The sequence below is a fragment of the Capsicum annuum genome, chromosome 8 (genome assembly GCF_002878395.1).
Source record: "Capsicum annuum cultivar UCD-10X-F1 chromosome 8, UCD10Xv1.1, whole genome shotgun sequence".
In the NCBI taxonomy this organism is placed as follows: domain Eukaryota; kingdom Viridiplantae; phylum Streptophyta; class Magnoliopsida; order Solanales; family Solanaceae; genus Capsicum; species Capsicum annuum.
The window spans coordinates 32544756-32565742 of record NC_061118.1 but is presented as its reverse complement, the minus strand read 5'-3'; the positions used below and the strand labels follow the sequence as shown (position 1 = coordinate 32565742).

General features: G+C 36.9%; 1 non-coding gene across 1 annotated transcript; it reads right to left on the bottom strand.

Moving 5' to 3' along the window:
* Positions 1-9104: 9104 nt before the first annotated feature.
* LOC124886837 lies at positions 9105-9210 on the bottom strand. Its single transcript, XR_007044244.1, has one exon. It is a non-coding gene; the product is annotated as a small nucleolar RNA R71 (small nucleolar RNA).
* Between the last annotated feature and the right edge of the window lie 11777 nt (positions 9211-20987).

Below are 20987 nucleotides of genomic sequence, written 5' to 3'. Positions count from 1 at the left end.
AGCTTAAAGAGGGTTATGTAGCAAGTTTGTGAAAGTAGAATTCTCGAGGGACCAATACTAGAAACTGTGTTTATCAGTGTGGGGGTCTAAATGGACTGGGGTTCGAGTCCCCTTGCTTTTGACTGGTGGTTTGAGTCCACTTTACTATATTATTGGGAGGTTTGGTAGGCCCATATTACATTACATGATTGGGTACTTTACTCACCTTTAGTATATAATTGGGAGATTTGAGTTAACTGTGCATATATATAAGATTATTCTTCGATTCTTACGGTTACACATACTAAGGCCCAATCAGAGAGTGAGAGCTCAGGCCTATATAGCCCGTGGGTACTGTTATATTATGGTTAAGCTACATAATCTAGGCTAATGTTTTAAAGTGCATATTAAGCGTTTGAAATACCCTGAGTTTGGGTCCCTTAGAAATTTTTTTAGATTTCTAGGTTCTGTACAACATATGACTGGTGGCTACTAGTCGTATAATAGGGTATGAGTGATATGCCTTGGTTGTATACTGACTAGTATTGGTTGGTGGGTTGGATTAGTTTTTGGAATAAGTACGACTTAGGTTGGTATGAGTTGTATAGTTGGATATGGGTCATTTGGTTTGGGGTTTTCCTTCACTTGATAAGAGACTTAGTAAAATAACTTAGATCTGAGTTTGAGTTGCTCACCATAAGCCGTATGAAGGGTATGAGTAGTACCATAAAGTCGTATAGTGGACTATTTTCAAATCTCTTATGATTCTATTCTACTAAGGTATGGGTCAAGTGTACTATTTGTATGCTTGGGTATGACTTTCTTTGGGTAAATTGTATGTTAGGCAGTGCTGGGTTCAAGAAGAAGGCCTACGATACGAGTGGTGGGTATCACTCATATTGGAGTGTATGATCGGTATGGTATAGTCATACCCTATGATGGATTTTTGTACAGTTTAAGTGGGGGCAATCTAGACATTTTCCCACTTAACCTATTAAGGCCCCATACCTTCTAAACCACTTAGGAGGTTATTTACCCTATTATTCTATCATTCGACACTTAGAAAACTCTCTTAAAAACTCTACAATTCTCTCTAAGGCTCTTGGGTAAAGGAAGGCTAGGGTTTTACTAAGAAGGTCTATTTGAGACTTGCATTGGTGATTTTTCTCAATCAACATCATCATCTAAGGCAATATACTCTTCCCTCATTGTTATTTCCAACTAGAGGCATGATTTATACAACGTTTTCATAGCATGATTATTGTATGGTTTTAGGGTTTTCAAATATGTGTTGGGGTTTTGGTATTAACTATTTGGTTATGGATTTTCCATGAATTAATTATGTTTATATATGCTTTAATGGTGGTTTGGATAATTTGTTGTATGGGAATGGTTAATTGGTGATTGGATTTAGTTTTGGAAACACTGCCCTCAATATGTTTGATAAAATACCTATAATAATGCTTTTACTATATCATTTGACTTTTAATGGAACTATTGGATGGTATGGTTTAGTAATGGAACCCTAAATGGTATAAATGGTTAAATGGTAATGTTTGGCATTCATGATTATTGTTAATTAAAATCCTTGTGGGGGTACATAGGATTCCCCCATGCAAACTTAATAATAAAACACTTGTGGGGTACATGAGAATCCTCCAAGTTTACTTGATAATGCAATCAATGGGTAAATGGGAATCCCTTCACATACAAAGGTTGGCTAAGGACATTTTTGCAAGCTATAATTAGTATGATGATACCACTTCTTAGAGCCTTAGTTGATATTAATGGAATAATGGTTTGGTTGGTTAGAAATATCTTTAATTGGGTAATAATAGCGGGGTGTGATAACTAATTATGAAGGTACGAGTCCAATGGACGGACTTTGGAAACTCATGTTTCTCGACATAAGGGGCTGGTCATAGAAATCATATATGATACTTTAAGGTACAAGGGAATTCTCTAAGTACACTATATATATGTATCATGGAGAGCGAAGGGTACTTAGAAATCCCCTACTCTTATGGTATATCCGGTTTGTGCGGCTGCACACATCGAGGTCCGTTCAGGGGTTACACTGGACCCATATAGACCGTGAGTGGTTTTAGGATGGTTAATCTATACTTAACCAAGTTAATGGTTTTAAAGTCATGCTAAACTAGGTTCCCTTTTCAGACATAGTTATATATATTTGTATGGTTTGTATATGTATGGTTGGTTTACTTAGATTTACTTGATGGAATTATTTTATCCTTAACCTTAGTACTTGTTAGCATTTACTAGCTAACCCATCCTCGGGAGGTTGTATCCCTACATAATATGGGAACTGGCCAATCTACTCCTTCTGCTTAGTGATTGGATTTCGGGATCATCTTAGATGGATTAAAGTGGTGAGCTTCCATATTTTGGAAGGCTCCATTTCATGTTCATCGATGTTTTTACATACTTTATATATTTTATAAATATTGTTTTTGGCTATGGTTAGGGGTATGTCTAAACCAGATATTGGTTTTCTTTTGGTTAGTCTTTTGTGGAACTACTATAGGTTGGTTTGGGCGAGATCGGTATTAGTGTCAGCCTTAATATTGGCATTGGTATTGGGGATGATATAGTTGGACTAAATTTCTCAATGTTCCATCCTTTTATGTTACATTACAGAACTTAGTTTGGTTATGGTTCGATTTTTCCTTATGGTTTTGGTTTGGTTATGGTTATCGATTGGGTTTAGGATGGCTAGGCCCATTTTGGTCAGTCTTTATTATAGACCTATCCTAGATTCTGGATTTGTGCAATTACATGCTATCTTTTTATATATTTAGAATTCATCCTACTTAGGGTATATGTTGGATGGTTAGGTTAGGTATTAAAGGCGGTCTCCAGTCCTGGTTGGACTTAAGATGCCTTTTACGACAAGGCCCTTGGTTAGGTCGTATCAAGTTTGTATTAGTTATTTGGTTTCATGGTCAATTTGGAGTCCATAAAGCTGCGTTGAGTAGAGTCTTTTTTAGGGACGTGTAGTGTGCCACACTCATAACGAAGAGGCTACAAGGCATTTAGGAATGTTTCACTTTTTTGGCATTCCATTTTCAAGCTGCAAGGTCTATGATCTTTTCTAATCCTGGTTTGTTTGCTTTTTATATCATGCCTTAGTGATCTAAGATAGAAGGTAACTCTTTTGTCCCAACTGGGGATAATGTTGAAGGGACACGTACTACTCAGGGGATCCATACTCAGTCTAGGGATCCAGTCCCTGATATTTCTGGAGTTCCACTATTTCTACTAGTCCTCCTCAAGGTGAGGTGAATAATGCAGAATTTTGCTAATTGATTCATGTTATTGCTCAGTTAGTTGTTTCTCAGGCTGAGCAGGATGCATCTGGTGTTCCATTAGTTGACGCCACAAGGATTGGCCAGTTTATAAAGATGAATCCTCCTACTTTTACTGGTGTAGAGGCGTAGGAGGATCCTCAGGGCTTCCTGGATGAAATGGAGAAAATCTTTAGGGTGATGCAGACTAAAAATATAGAAGGGGTGAATTTTACTACTTACCAGCTTAAGGATGTGGTGTACCAATGGTACGAGGACTGGTATAGGATGAGAAGTGATATTGAGGAGTGGACTTTGTAGGATACTTTCTTTAATGCTTTTCTGGACTACTTCTTTCCTCAGGAGTTAAGGGAAGCAAAAATGGAGAAGTTTGTTAATGTAATGTAAGGGAAAATGTCTATCAAGGAATATTCCTTAAAGTTCCATCACTTGTCAAGGTATGCTTCAGATATAGTTTCAGATATGTGGGCAAAGATGAGAAAGTTCACTTCTAGATTATCTCGAGAGTTGATCCTTGAAAGTAAGACTGCATTGCTAATTAAGGATATAGATATTCTAGGTTGATTGTTCACATGTAGTAGGTAGAAGAAAACATAGGAAATAGGCAGAGTTTAGGGAAAGACAGGGTAAGAAGTTCAAGTCATCTGAACAAGGTGGTGCTTAACAGCAAAGTGGTTGGGATAGCGGTAAATGGCTAAAGAAGGAGTGGGGGGAGTTATGGTTCTTTTTTTACAAATAGTGCTCCTTACCCAAAATAGATTGATGAAAGGCGTCAGCAGGGTGGCAATAATTTCTGGGCAGAGGGTGCCCAATTTTAAGCAAGTGGGGCTCAGTCGGCTTCATCAACCCCTTTTTATTCATTTTGTGGTAGGTTGCATGTATGATGAGAGGTGATTTTTCCACTCATTCTCACTAAACATTTGTGCACATTACTTTGTATTGAAAAAATAAATGAGACATATTGGTGATAAAATGTACTAATATTCACTCTTTGCATGCATAGAGTTAAAGATATCAAAAGATGTGGATTGGAGCTGAAAATGATAAAAAGAGAGCAAAAAAGAGTGCAGCTAAAGACCTGAACAACATCAGCCTCAGTTACCATAACCGTGGTCCTCAATTTGTAGATGCGGACAGTCAAGATAGTTAGTACAATGCAGTCGCGGCTCACAATTGCGGTCGTGTAGCTGCGGTGGATGACAGTATTGCGCAATCGCAGCTCAGTAAGAATATGCCAGCAGAAGATCTGTAAAAGCACTTAGACGAATCCCAAATCATATTTAAGAATAAACCATTTCTTTCTTGGGTATTGCTTACCTCATAACTCATTTTGATTTAACAAGAAGAATCCCTGATTGGGCAAGTGTGTAACTACTCTTGGAGGCTTAATTTCTTAGTGATTTTGTGAAGAATGAATGTTTTGGATAATCCTCATAGTATATTTCTCTTTTATTTCTTCATGAGTATCTAAGTAATTTAGACTTGGGATTATGTTGAACTAAAGGGTTATTGTGTGTGGCCAGTTTTCTGCTATGCAAAAAATCCTGCACTTCCAATTTTTGACCTAGCACCACCGAGCACCCATTTCTATGAGAATTAATGAACAATATGGTATAGTTTGCATGCTAAAATGTCATTGATTGATATAACGTGTGCCTAGTGCTTTCAGAACAGCCTCATGGACAAGTATGATCACATCCGATTCATAGCACTCGAGTGCTACAATCACTACTTTAGTGATCTGCCGAGCACAAAGTTGCCCCTGGAAAGAGGAAACTACTTGGAGAATGTGCCAAAGAAACTACCAGCATTTCATGAAAAACTTGAAACCATATAGTGGAAGTGTTTCATCCCAAATCTATGCATTGCAATGATCGAAATGTGCTAAGCTTATGTGTCACTTACCGAAAATGAAAAGTATAGGGAGGACCAAAAGAAGAAAGAGGCCACCATTACTAAGCTTGAGAAAGCCTACTCCTCTTTGGTAGAGTCACATTTAGAACTTCGGATTGAATATGAAAAAAGGGTTACAAGAGAGAAGAAGATGGATGAGTTCTTTATAAAGATGTGGAAAAGGGTAAAGGGTCTATGAAAGGTCTTAAAACCCCAAGATAGACTTCTTTCATATTGGGTGGAGAGTGATGATGAGGCCCCAGCCTAGTGGATTGATCTTAAGGAAAATGTTGATGATGTAGAATCTGAGAATGAAAGCAGCCCTTGATGCGGTTACAGGGAGCACCCTTATCTCTTTTATCCTTGATTATTTATAAAGTGGGGACATTACTGTCCATCCAGTTAGGGGTGTCTCCTTAGTCATTTAATTTGGGCCTGTATTATTGATATTTCTGCATTCTTTTTGGCTCTTTTGGATGATTCTTAGTTTTACGTGGGTTGTAATAGTAGGGCACTCTGATGGTATCTACATTTGCCTGGATTAGTTACTTTGTTCTTAGTTTGCTATTTTAGTTTAAATTTTAATAGACGAGCATTTCCATAGTGATTGGGTTTTAAATTATAGTTGCAGGGAAAGTCTGATTACCCGTGGCATTGAGTCCATAGAATGCAAGGGAAGTCTGAGTATCTGAAGCATTCTCATGCCATGCCATAGTGAAAACTCCATCTTTGTCTTTAGCGGGTAGAACAATTGAACCCTCTTGACAACATTCTCATGCCATGTATGTGAAGTTAATTTTCTTTATCTCATGTGTACTTGTACCATATATAACTTGCCACATTAGTCTCTCAAATCTAAATATTAATCGTGCTTGGTTGGTAAAATGATCATAGGCTATCTTGTGATTTTGGGAGCCCACTTTAGCCTAAAAATCCTACTAATACATAGGAGTTACCCCTAGTCACCCTCTTTAAGCCTTTGGACTTTTCTTTGGCAAATGCATTACAAACTGTGACCCTTCTATTCATCCCCGCTTTAACCATATTCTCCTTGAATTTAAGAATATAAATTAAGGCTAGAAGCCAAAGTTGGGTGGTGGTGGAAACAAAAATAAGTATAGTTGAGCCATGAAGTCATAAGAAGGTGCCTACAAGCTTAAGTAAGTGAGCATTTTGCTTTGAAGAAAGAGAAAATCCATCAAAAGAATGAAATGCATAGATTTTAAATGCATGCAAGAAGAGTGAATAAGAAAAGGCGAAAAACATGTGAGTAAAGCAAAAAGGGGAAATGTAGGCAAATTAGTAAAGGAAAAAGAAGTGGCCCAAATAGAAATGCATGAAAGGATTATGATGTACAAGTTCAAGGAAGGTTTAGCCTTATCGTTCCAAGTAAATGTCCTACCCTATCCTAAGCCTACATTACAAGATCAAAAAGTCTTTTTGTGATTCCTAACCAAGTGTGGTCTATGTAGTGGTTATTGAAAATAGGGGCAAGCCTATGGCATGGTACTTGTTAATAAGGAGAATTTCTTGAGGGAGTGTGGTTGCACCTAAAATTCCACGTTGCATGATTGGTAACTAAGTGTGTGAACTTTTCCTTCCTTATGAGGAGGCATGTGAACTAGTTAGGGTGGTTAATTTTCATCTTCCACATAATGAGATAAATGGAAGCATAATTGTATTCAACATGTGAGTCATTTCTAGAGTGATAGTAGTTGTTACATGGTTGCTTCTCGAAGTCTATTGCATCCTTCACTATTCTATTTTATGATGAGGGGAGTCGTTAAGAGCCTATTTGCCCATGTGTGAAAAGATTTTTGTGGTAGAAATCAACTTTAAGTCATCATGAGCATTAGGTGATAAAATGAGGGCATACAAATGAAATTGTTTCATAATAAGTGATGGTGTTGCTTGAGGACAAGCAAGGTATTAAGTTGGGGTGCTGATGAGGGGTAATTTTTCCACTTATTCTCGCTAAACATTTGTGTACATTACCTTATTTTGAATAAATTAATGAGATATATTGGTGGTAAAATGCACAAATATCCACTCTTTCAGGTATAGAGTTTAGGGGATCAAAAAATGTGGATTGAAGCTGAAAATGATAAAAAGGGAGCATAAAAGAGTGAAACTGAAGATATAGACTACATCAGTCTCAGTTTCCACGACCGCGGTCCTCAATCCGCAATCATGATCAGTCAAGATGGTCAGCACAACATGGTCATGGCACACAACTATTGTCGCATGACTGCGGTCACAGACAGTCTTACGCGATCACGGTTTAGAGGTAATATGCCCAGGTACAGATCCATAAAAGAACTTAGATGAATCCCAAAGAGTATTTAAACAAAAACCCTTTATTCTTTGGTTATTGCTTACCTCATAACTAATTTTGATTGAAGAATAAGAAACCCTAATTGGGCAAATGTGTAACTACTCTTAGAGGATTAATTTTTAGTGATTTTGTGAAGAATGAATATTTTGGATAATTCTCATGATATATTTCTTTTACTTTCTTCATGACTAGCTAAGTAATTTAGTCTTGGAATTATGTTGAACTAAAGTGTAATTGTGTATGGGTGTTGTTGTGTTTGCATGATTGTTAGTTGTTTAATATGCATGCCCTCATTGCTTGAGCTTATTAGTTGGAATTTGATTGGTGAAAACTCCAAATCTCCAAGTGGGTTTGATGGGTGAAAACCCCAAACTCTAAAAACCCTCTGTCATCCTTGAAAGAGGGACTAAGGTGAAACTTGAGGTTACCCATAATATCCTTGAAGGAGTGTTATAGCGGGACAAAGTAATAGTGTTCAATTAAGTCAATGATTTACTACATTTTGTAATCTTAGAGATAAATGTAATTTCAGTGTAATCTATGTCGAAAGAATTATCCTAGAAATAGGGATTCTTGATTGAGGTTTTGGGTGATTATGAATTGTACACTTGTTAGGTGCTCGAAAAAGACAATGGGTGAAATAATTGTGGTTTTGTTGAAACATTGACTACAATGACTTTCAACTTAGCCTATCCTTTGAACGACAATAAAAACTCTTGCCAAACCACTAATAACCCACATACTTTACCTTTAGGTAGACATGATCCCAAGACCCTCTCTATTATTTTAAATTAAAACTCTTATATCCGTGCTTTTTTAGTTGACAAACCATCTCCAAATAAATATCCCCCCATTTTATTTTACATGTCTTGTTTATTATCAATTGGGGTAAAGTAATAACTAGGACAACCATAAGATTTGAAACCTATGATTCTCTCCTTGTGGATTCGACCCCAACTCTAGTTGGGTTGTTTGACAATGACTGCCTTACCCCTAAAATATGGAAGTAAGTTGAGCATTATTATAATGGTACCGTTGCCGGGCAGTGAACTATAGATTTCACTTATGCGGTGTGATTCTTAATTAGGAATACCCGAGGTGATATAATTTGCTTTATTTGTTGTTTTTAAATCTTGTTTTAGGTGATCAGAGTCTTAATGGAACAATGAGTGATAGTGCCATCCATATAGGCCCCTTTGATTCCCCTCTAGATTATAAGGGCCCACTAAATGAAGTGGGGTAAACAAGTGCAATCCACATCCCACCAACTAATAGGAATGGAGTCTTCGATGTGACTTGCTCCAGGCTTCACATGTTGCAAATGAAAGGATTGTATGGAGGTCAAGCCTTTGAGGACCCAAATGTTCATTTGAAGAATTTTGTGGAAGTGTATGTACCATTCAATATAGCACACATTACTTAAGAGTCTATTTAGCTTCACCTATTTCCATTCTCATTAATGGGAGAGGCGGCTTCATGGCTCCGATCACTTCCACCTGGCCCAATTACATCTTGGGATGATCTTACTAAGGTGTTTCTTAATATATATTTCCCATTATAAAAAATGCTTCAAAAGAGGGATGAGATTGTAAATTTTTGACAAATAAATGGAGAACCATTGTTTGAAGCTTGGGAGAGGTTTAATGGTAAGCTAGCTCAATTCCCAAATCATAAAGTCCCGGAGAAAAGGGTTCTCGAGAATTTCTACTGTGCCCTTGATCCATTAAACAAAATAGTGGTAGATAATGCTGTGGGTGGTTCCCTAGTGAATTTGCAATAGCACACAACCTTTTTATCTATCGGAGAAGTGTCTAAGAAAAATCAAGGTTGGCATACCCAAGAAACTAATGCTTCCAAGATTCTTTCTACCACTTCCATGGTCGATAATGAGCAAGGAAAGTGGAATGAAGAAAAAGAGAACATGGCAAAAATGATGACCCAACTCGAACTCTGGACAAAGCATGTTATGGGCGCACCCGAGAAAGCGATCAACACCATAGCATCGAAATCTTATGAAGATGAAAAAAGGTAAAGAAGTTGGATGAGGAAATCCTCTATTTGGCTAACTACCCGGGGGCTTCTGGCCCTGCCTATCAAAGGCAAGGTGGGTATCAAGGTTGGATGGACAGTGATAGGGATAGAGATAGGAGAGATTGGGAACGTGACTATGACCATTATGTTTCTCCTCATGACCGGGCTAAATCCAAAGATTCAAATATCATCGACCCTAAAAAATTTAATACCGAGGATGTATTGACAAGGATCTTGAATAGAGTACAAGGAATGGACAAAACGGTCTGTGAGTTGAAAAGTGAATTTTCTCAACTTTCTCAAATTATGATGTCTCGCTCCTCTTCTATTAACCAATTGGAAACCCAAGTTGAACAAATCTCCACGCAACTAAATTCTAGGCCAAGAGGTCGACTCCTTAGTGACACGACTGCTAATCCAAAGAATGATGCCCAAGTTCTAGCAATTGTCACAAGTAGTGGGAAGATACTTGATGATCCCTTTAGGAGAGATGTGAGTGAGAATTTACTCAAGGATAAATCAAAGGAAGTGATGCCCTAAAAAAAGCAAATAATGAGAAAGAGATCGAGGAAAGTGATGAAGAAGTGGTAGAAGTTAGAAAGCCACAAGTTTATGCAGGGCCAGCCTTATAAGTTCCTTAACCATTCCCTCAACGGTTGCATTAAATATAGGAAGGTGACAAATTAAGGAAATTCATGGCAAAACTTAGCAACCTATCGATAAATATCCCGTTATTTAAGGCAATCCAACAGATATTGGGATACACTAAGTTGATGGTTGAAAAAAAGCTCATTGAAGGTGAAACCATTGAGGTAACCCATGGGTGTAGTGCTATCATGGATATCAAGGTTGTGGAATTCACCATCCCTTGCACAATTGGGACGCATGAGTTTTTAAGAGCTCTATGTGACCTTGGTGCGAGCATCAACTTAATGCCTTTTGTGATCTACAAGAAGCTTGGATTGGATACCCCTACACCAACCTCCATGTTACTTCTCATGGTGGACCGAACCATCAAAAGACCAGTGGGGATTTTGTTTGAGTTCCTTGTCAAAGTGGACAAGTTTATACTCCCGGTGTAATTTATGGTATTGGATTGTGAAATAGACAAAGAGGTACCTATCATCCTTGGACGTCCTTTCTTGTCCATCGGGAGAGCTATTGTTGATCTAGAGATGAGGGAGATGAAGTTTAAGGTACAATAGGATGAAGTCTCTTTCAAAATATGCAAGTCAAAAAAACAAATCGCGGAACTTCACGTATTATCTGTAGTAGATGTTAAAGATGAAAATATGAATGGGGAGGGGTTTGAAGACCCACCTTGAGAATGAAAGAATGAAGACATCGTGCTATGATGATAACTTAGGCTCTAGGTGGGAGGAAACCCACAAATGCCACAAGAGTGGCTCATATCCTTTTTCGTATAATTTTGTGGTATAGATGTTATATTTTACATATGAATAACCCATGCATTTATAACCCTATGGAGTGCATTGGATGATCTTACAAAAGGAAAAGTGTGTAATTCTGCATTGAGAACTAAACTAGGAAAAATTTGTGAAAATTGAGTAAACAGCTGGATAAGGAAATAGGAGAGCAAAACATGCTCTTACTTACCACGATTGCAGTCCCCAAGCATGATCGCGGTGATGCGGGTGTTTGTGATCGCGGCCATCTAACCATGATCGCGACCACTTCAGCAACTTAAACCCTCATTTCCCCTCACACTCCCATTAAATATTATACTCTCTAAGTTGGGAAAATTGCTGGCCAAGTTTGTGAGTTCTCAAACAGCATCCTTGCATCCCTCTTGCATCACAACTCTTATAAGTGTAATGAATCCATATTTTTATATTTGACAATAGAACCTAGAATGCATGATTAAGAGAGGGCCTAAAGTTTTGATTGTTGTGAATTTCATGTTATCATACATGGTTTGGTGTAATGTTAACTTCTTAGATAAGGTGTGCACACAAGTGGACATCTTGCTTAACCAATAATGTCCATCAACTTTAGACAAACAAGATATGCACACCAAGTGTTTGATAATTTGTCCAAATGAATTTTCAATAGGAGAAATTGCATTTTAAAGGGTGCATCTAAACCCTTTCTAGCATTGCTCAATTGTTTTTCCTATACATCTTGACTGTAGATTATGCTCATAACCCAAAAATTTAGAAGAAATCTGAACATGAGAAGCTGGCATGAAACCAGCCTTTGGTACCGCAATCGCGGTTAGTTTACCGCTATCACAGCAACACAATTGAGGTTAAGGTTTGTGATCGTGGTATCCGAGGCCATTTTCCTGCCATGCAAAAAATCTTGTACTTCTAATTTTTAACCTAGCACCACCGAGAATCCATTTCTATGAGAATTAATGAATAATATAGCACAGTTTGCATGCTAAAATATCATTGATTGATATAATGTGTGCCTAGTTCTTTCAAGACAACCTCATGGACAAGTATTATCACATTTGATTAAGGGCACCCGAGTGCCACACTCGCTGCTATAGTGATCTGTAAAGCACAAAGCTACTCCTGAAAAAAGAAATCTGCTTGGAGAATGTGTCGAAGAAACTACTGGCATTTCATGAAAAACTTAAAGCCATAGGGTGGCAATGTTTTGCCTCAGATCCATGCATTGATCTTGTTAAGTCTCTTGGACCAAGACTAAAAGCAACATCTCCATGAACGACTTCACTTTTGAGGCTTGGATATGGTTGTACATCATTTGTAGCTAAGTGTCACCTTGAACCCATATAACAGCAGTCCAAAAATTGCATGCTCAGATGGTTGCTTTTATTCTAGATGAAATCTCACTAGATGTTGGTCAGCTCATGGTCAATGAAATAGATCATTTCAAGAACCAAGGTGATACGTATCTCTTCTTCCCTTCTTTTATTACTAACCTTTATAGAAAAACGGAGGTGGAAGAGTATGCTAGTGATTCATGTGTCCGCCTTAGTGCCCCTATTTACCCCTTGAGGATTCAAGGAGAGAGTACACCTATCAAAAGCAAGAAAAGAGAGATCGACTTGGAAAAGCCAGTATGTAGTGAGCTTGAGCCTTATAGGCAACTCACCACATGACCTTTTGAGGATATTGGATTAAATATTAAAACCATCAAAGAGCTTGTGCCTAGTTTGCCCGAAGGACCGGGAGTGTCCTTCACTACTCATTATTCTTATGAGTCACTTACTGAATATGAGAAGTATAGGGAGGACCAAAAGAAGAAATAGACCACTATTGCTAAGCCTAAGAAAGACTACTCCTCTTTTGAAGATTCACACCGAGACCTTCGAATTAAACATGAAAAAATGGTTACAAGAGAGAAGAAGAGGAATGAGTTCTTTATCAAGTTGTAGAAAAAGGTGAAGGTTCTATGAAAGGTCATAAAATCCCTAGATAGACCTCCTTCATCTTAGGTAGAGAGTGATGATGAGGCCCCAGTTGAGTGGACTGATTTTGAGAAAAATTATGATGATGCAGAATCTAAGAGTGAAAGAAGCCCTTGATGCGGTTATAGGGAGCACCCATATCTCTTTTATCCTTAATTATTTATGCAGTAGGGACACTGCTGTATTTCCAGTTGTGGGTGTCTCCTTAGTCATTTAATTTGGGCCTATATTATGGATATTTCTACAAACTTTTTTGCTCTTTTGGATGATTCTTAGTTTTACCTGGATTGTAATATTAGGGCACTCTAATGGTGTCTACATTCGTATGGATTAGTTACTTTGTTCTTATTTTTCTATTTTAGTTTAAATTTTAATAGATGAGCCTTTCCATAGTGATTGGGTTTCCATCTATAGGTGCAAGGGAAGTCCGAGGACTCATGGCACGGCACCATAGGATGCAAGAGAAGTCTGAGTACCTGTAGCATTGATGATCTGGGATTGCATCAATATCCATTAGTGAAGTCTGAGTAACCATATGGTGGGTCGCCCGTACTATGATTAGAAAAGTGAGATGATAGCTTGGCTGGTTGCCATGATTAGCAAATTATGTGTGGTTCAGATACAAAAGTAAACAACCCCCTCCGTCAGAAAATTTTGCAAAAATTCGAAGGCATGGACGTGAGAAACTTTGTGACAAAATAGTGAATATTCCATATTTGTCTAGAGCGGGTAGAACAATTGAACCCCTTAACAACATTTGCATGCCATGTGTGTGAGGTTAATTTTCTTTATCTCGTGTGTACTTGTACCATCTAGAACTTGACCCTTTGGTCTTTCAAAGATAAATTTTGATTGTTCTTGGTTGCCGAAATAATCATAGGCTATCTTGTGATTTTGGGAGCACACTTTAGCCTAAAAATCTTACCAATACATAGGAGTTACCCCTAGTCACCATCTTTGATCCTTAGGAATTTTCTTTGGCAAACTCATTACAAGTCATGACCCTTCTATTTATCCCCTCTTGAACGCCATCCTCCTTGAACTTAAGAATATAAATTGAGGCTAAAAGTCTAAGTTGGTGGTGGTGGAAAGAGAAAGAAGTATAGTTGAGCCACGAATTCGTAAAAAGGTTCCTACAAGCATACACAAGCGAGCATTTTGATTTAAAGAAAGAGAAAACCTATTAAAAGAATGAAATGCATAGATTTTAAATGCATGCAAGAAGAGTGAAGAAAAAAAGGCAAAGAATATGTGAGTAAAGTAAAAAAGGGAAAAGTTGGCAAATTAGAAAAAGGAAAAAGAAGTGGCCCAAATAGCAATGCATGAAAGGATTATGATGTAGAAGTTCAAGGAGGATGTAGCCTTATCGTCCCAAGTTAATGCCTACCCTATCCTAAACCTACATTACAACCTCAGAAAGATCTTTTGTGATTCCCAACCAAGTGTGTTCATTATAGTGGTGATTGAAAATAGGGGCAAGCCTACGGTATGGTACTTGTTAACATGGAGAATTTCTTGAGGGAGTGAGTGTTTGCACCGAAAAATTCCTTATTGCATGATTGATAACTAGTGTGTGAATTTTTCCTTTCTTTTGAGAAGTCATGTGAACTAGTTAGGGTTGGTGATTTTATCATCTTCCACACAATGAGATAAATGGAAGCATAGCATGATTGTAGTTAATATGTGAGTCATTTCTAGAGTGATGGTATTTATTGCATGGTTTCTCCCCGAAGTCTATTACATCCTTCACTATTCTATTTTATGATGATGGGAGTCATTAAGAGACTATTTTCCCATGTATGAAAAGCTATTTGTGGTAGAAATCAAGTTAAGTCATCAAAATCATAGGGCGATAGAATGAGCACATACATATGAAATTGTTACATAATAAGAGGTGGTGTTTCTTGAAGACAAGCAAGGTTTTATGTTGAGGATACTGATGAGGGGTGATTTTTCCTCTTGATAATGCTCAAATTAGACTCTTGAATGCGTGTAAGCGATCATTGTCAATATAAAACCCAACTAGGTTAGGGTCGAATCCCACAGGGAAGATGGTGTGAACTCAAGTCGTTTACGATTTAGTTCACTAATAGTTTAACGTTTCCTGAAATGGGGTTTGAAGTTTCACAAATAATTGTTTGTCACTTTAATTTCAATGTTGGTTATCAAGATTTTATGAAATAACCAGAATTATGTTCATTAGGGCTTACGGTACATGACAGATGCTAAAGGTGACTCAAGATTCTCACGGTGGTTAGGATAACAAGCTAGCTTTATTGATGATATGCCCAAATGTCTCTCGACCTATTTAAGTGTCTAGTTTTCTAATCTTCTCGAACTTAGGGAATCGCTATTCACTGCCCAGATTTTACCTCAGGTTAATCAACCTTGTTACAACACTGATTATTAAACAAGTATTTTCGAGCCCCTGTTGATAATTCACTTCCTACTGTATACGGTTTATTTCTCAAGAAAATCAAAGTAGGTGTGTCTACTATTTACAACCAACAGACGTTAATTAAAATCTCAGAATTATCAAGAAATCTAAACACCTATTAAATCTTGAGTGTTTAGCACATCATCATGACCTAACCCTAGATCCTATAATTCAGGTTAACGGAGTTTAGCCACTCATGATGCAAAGAACGAAACACATAATTGAATTCATAATTGAGAAAATTAACTTGCAGAGATGTATAATAATTAGTGACTCATAGATTAGACACGAGGGAAAATCCACAAAATAGTTGTATTGTTCGAATCCAAAAAGATAGAGAAAGAATATCGGAAAATAATCTCCAAGACTCAAAGTATCAAACTCTCTTTAGACTAATGATGATGATGAATGAATGAATGACTTAGAAAACCCTAAAACAAAGCTTTAAATAGTTCAACCTAAATAAGGAAATAAAATTAAAGTTGCAGATTTTTGTCGGAATAGACGACGACAACATCCGTGACAGCTTGTCAGGAGTCTGATGACTTATCACTGATGTCATCATGTCCTCTGCACTTTTGTCTTCCGCTGTCTAAGGCTGACGACGACATTGATGCCTTATCACCATCCCGACAGCTTATCACGAACGTCATCACAAAAATGTCATCAACTCCCATTCTCTGTTTAAGGCTGACGGCATCCTTAACAGCTGATCACCAGACTGACGACTTATCATGAACGTCATCAGCCACACTTGTCCTTTATTTTGCATCATTTTTCAGACTTTTTTCTTTCATTATTTTTGTTCTCCTACATCTCAACATTTACTGCAAAAATCAAAGCAAACTAATCAAAAACAACAAAAGCTTCTCAAGACCTTACAATTATTTAGAGTTAAAAGCCTCAAATGTGTTAGCATAGGCTCACACATCAACACCCTCAATTTAAACAATTGCTTGTCCTCAAGCAACCATAACATAACTAAGAGAATACCAAGTACAATTTGACAGCTAACTACTCAAACTAGTTCAGAATACATTCACCATCTCCAAGGTCAAACAATTTTAAACCTTACTGATGATGTTTTGAAAAACAACCATACAACTCACAAGAATCAAGATACGACAAAAATTCACCAATAACAACCATGACATACCAAGATCACACTTATCTGAATAGTTCAGTGACTAGGAACATACACAGTGTGCCCTCACAACAAAGAAATCCTTTTTTCACTCATATCAGAATTCAAATACGTAAACAGAGGGATAAAACAAGACTCACTCTCAGAATGAAGTTCCAAACACTGCATATCAAATGCCATAGGCTTTCCCTAATAGTCAGTACCCAAGTTTTAGACAGGTCAGTTAGGATCACTATAGGTCTTTTCTTAAGCTTGTAATGTAGGCCAGGGGCTAGTATGATATTAATGGGTATTTTAGAGTGACTACGCCTCCTTGACACTGCACTAAACTCTTGGGGTTTCAACCCTCAACCTTATTTTCTTCTTCTCTTTTATTGATCACACATGATCAAGATGTATGTGGTCTTTTAAGTTATCACATTATTTTTTTATCTTCTTTTACACAGCTTTCTCATTTCTTATTCCTTTTTCACCGCACCCAACTTTTTATTCTTTTCTTTTATTCTTCCTTTCTTCATACTTAATTTGTATCACGTACCCCTATAATAGCCACCCTCAACTTAGGCTGTTTGAATAAGTCAAGGTGCACAGTGTCTAAGGAGGACCAGGGCAAAAACAGATTCATTGTGATGTAAATGGGAAGGTGAGAGGTGTCGTAGAAATAAATAGGCTAATTAGGCTCTAGCGGAGATCAAGGAATATTATTCACATTAGGAAGGTCATTTAGGGTAAATATGGACTAATTATAAAAAACGGCCTATGATTCCTAAATCCTATCCTATGACCATGGCAAGACTAACCGGGCAAGTTCTAAATTCAACACACAACGGGAACTGAGTAAGACTTTACATACACATGACATAAAAGTATCTTGCATATCACTACTTATCCAGTTCATGTACTTGTTTGACAAAGGTTATTCAGTTGCCAGACTAATGCACCAAAAAGATGCACTGTTGTCACAAATGGATGCAATTCACAAAGTAGACAATATATCAGACCATTGGAGAGGTACTCAAAAATCACAAAAAAAGCTAACTGCCTCAAGTACTTGTATTACTCCTAATTATCAACAAAATATGCTACAACAACAACCTACCCTGCACCTTCAACTTAAAACAATTTCTTATCCTTAAGCAACCAAAATATAACTAAGTGAATACAACATACATTCGACAGTCAAAATATAACCAAAATATAACCAATTTTTTTTCTTTTTTATCTTTTTTATTTTTGAAAAGCAATAATTGTTTCTTCAATTCAATCAATAAATAACTCCGCAAAAAGCAATAGTAATCTCTCACAAGTTAATGGTGAAAGTGTATCCAAAACTAGAGAGAGAAATACTAAAGTTCATGAAGTTTAAGATGTCTCAGATTTCTCTCTTCCTTGAATGAAACCCTAAAAACTGCTATTTATAGCTGTAACTTAAGGGAAATTTGGAATTAAAATTTTCAAAATTCGTCCTTAGATGACTCAAACTCTTAAGGAAAGCCTAGACTTGTCCTTAAATACTTAGGCTAATCATGGAAACAAAATCACAGGATACATCTTTTTCTCGGAATAGACGACGACATGCGTGATGCCTTATCAGGGTTCTGATGACTTATCAGGAATGTCGTCAGATCCTCTTCAATTTTGAAATTCTCTGCTTTAGGCTGACGATGAAACTTGATGGCTTATCAAAACATTGATGACTGATCACCAATGTCGTCTCGGATTCCAACTGAAGTCCATTCTCTATATAAGGTTAACGATGCTCTTTATAGCTTATCAAATTTGTGACGACATATTAGGGGATGTCGTCATACTTCTGCTCCAACTTCATCACACTACCTCTAGCTGATGATGGACCTGATAACTTATCACTAAGTTGACGACTTAACACAAAAGTCGTCAACTGCTTTTTTGCAATTTCTTGGCTATTTGTTCCATATTCACCTCTTTTTGTCCTTATTATCTTAGGTTCTCTTGCATCTTGCCTTTCACTGTAATATCAAATAAATATCATTAAAAATAACAATAGTTACTTAAGAACTTATAATTATTCTGAGTTAAAAGTCTTAAACATGCTAACAAAATGCTAGCACATCAGCACACCCTCAACTTAAAACAATTGCTTGTACTCAAGAAACCAAATTATAACTAAGAGAATCTTGTGCCATTTGGCTGAAACTACATTCTTGAATGGGTGTAAGCATTCAATGTCAATATAAAACCCAACTAGGTTAGGGTTATATTCCACAGGGAATATGGTGTGAAATCAAGTCATTTGCGATTTAATTCACTGATAGTTTAACGTTTCCTGAAATAGGGCTCGAAGTTTCACAAATAATTGTTTTTCACTTTAATTTAGATGTTTGTAATCAATATTTTATGAAATAACTAGAATTATATTCACTAGGGCTTACAGTACATGACAGATGCTAAAGGTGAATCAAGATTCTTACGATGATTAGGATAACAAGCTATTTTTTTTCGATGATATGCTCAAATGTCTCTCGACCTAATTAAGCATCTAATTTCCTAATCCTCTCGGACTTATGGAATCGCTATTCACTGCCCAAATTTTACCTCAGGTTAATCAACCTTGTTACAGCGCTGATTATTAAACGAAGTATTTTCGAGTCCTAGTTGATAATTCACTTCCTACTGTATATGATTTCTTTATCAACCAAATCAAAGTAGGTGTGTCTACTATTTGCAACCAACATACGTTAATTAAAATCTCAAAATTATCAAGAAATCCTAATACCTATTAAATCTTCAGTGTTTAGCACATCATCATGACGTAACCCTAGATCCCATAATTTAGGTTAACGGAGTTTAGCCACTCATGATGCAAAGAACGAAACACATAATTGAATTCATAATTGAGAAAATTAACTTGCAGAGATGAATAATAATTAGTGACTCGTAGATTAGATCACGAGGGAAAATCCCCAAAATAGTTGTACTGTTCGAATCCAAAAAGATAGAGAAAGAAATATAGAAAATTAATCTCCAAGACTTAAAGTATTGAACTCTCTTTAGAATAATGATGATGATGAATGAATGGATGCCTTAGAAAACCCTAAAACAAAGATTTAAATAGTTCAACCTAAATAAAGTTTCAACTTTTTCTTGGAATAGACGACGACATCTGTGATAGCTTGTCAGGAGTCTGATGACTTATCATTGATGTCGTCAGCTCCTCTGCACTTTTGTCTTTTGCTGTCTAAGGCTGACGATGACATTGACGCCTTATCACCAACCTGACGGCTTATCACGAATGTCATCACAAAAATGTCTTCAACTCCCATTCTCTGTTTAAGGCTGACGACATCCTTGACAGCTTATCACTAGGCTGATGACTTATCATGAATGTCGTCAACCATAATTGTCCTTTATTTTGCTTCATATTTCAGCCTTTTTGCTTCCATTATTTTTGGTTCACTTACATCTCAACATTTATGCAAAAATCAAAGTAAACTAATCAAAAACAACTAAAGTTTCTCAAGACCTTACAATTATTTATACTTAAAAGCCTCAAATGTGTTAGCGTAGGATCACACATCAACACCCTCAACTTAAGTAATTGCTTGTCCTCAAGAAACCATAACATAACTAAGAGAATACAAAGTACAATTTGGCAGCTAACTAGTCATACTAGTTCAAAATACATTCACCATCTCCAAGGTCAGTCAATTTTAAAGCTCACTGTTGATGTTTTGAAAAACAACCATGCAACTTACAAGAATCAAGATACAGCAAAAATTCAGTAATAACATGCCATACCAAGATCACATTTATATGAACAAGTCAATAACTAGCAACATACACATTGTGCCCTCACAACAAAGAAATCCCTTTTTCACTCATATGAGAATTCAAATACATAAATAGAGGGATAAGACAAGACTCACTCTCAGAATGAAGTTCCAAACACTGCATGTCAAATGCCATAGGCATTCCCTTGTAGTCAGTACCTAAGTTTTTAGACAGGTTAGTTAGGATCACTATTGGGATTTTCTTAAGCTTGTAACATAGGCCAGGGGCTGGTATGATATTCATGGGTATTTTAGAGTGACTATGCCTCCTTGACACTACACTAAACTCTCGGGGTTTAAACTCTCAACCTTCTTTTCTTCCTCTCTTTTATTGATCATACATGCTCAAGATGGATACGGTCTTTTCGATTATCATATTATTTTTTTATCATCTTTTACATAGCTTTCTCATTTCTTATTCCTTTTTTACCGCACCCAAATTTTTATTCTTTTCTTTTATTCTTTCTCCCTTCATAATTATTTTGTATCACGCACCCCTATGATAGCTACCCTCAACTTAGGCTGTTTGCCTAAGTCAAGGTGCATAGTATCCAAGGAGGACCAGGGCCAAAACAGGTTCACTGCAATATAAAAAGAAAGGTGAGATGTGTCATAGAAAGAAATAGGCTAATT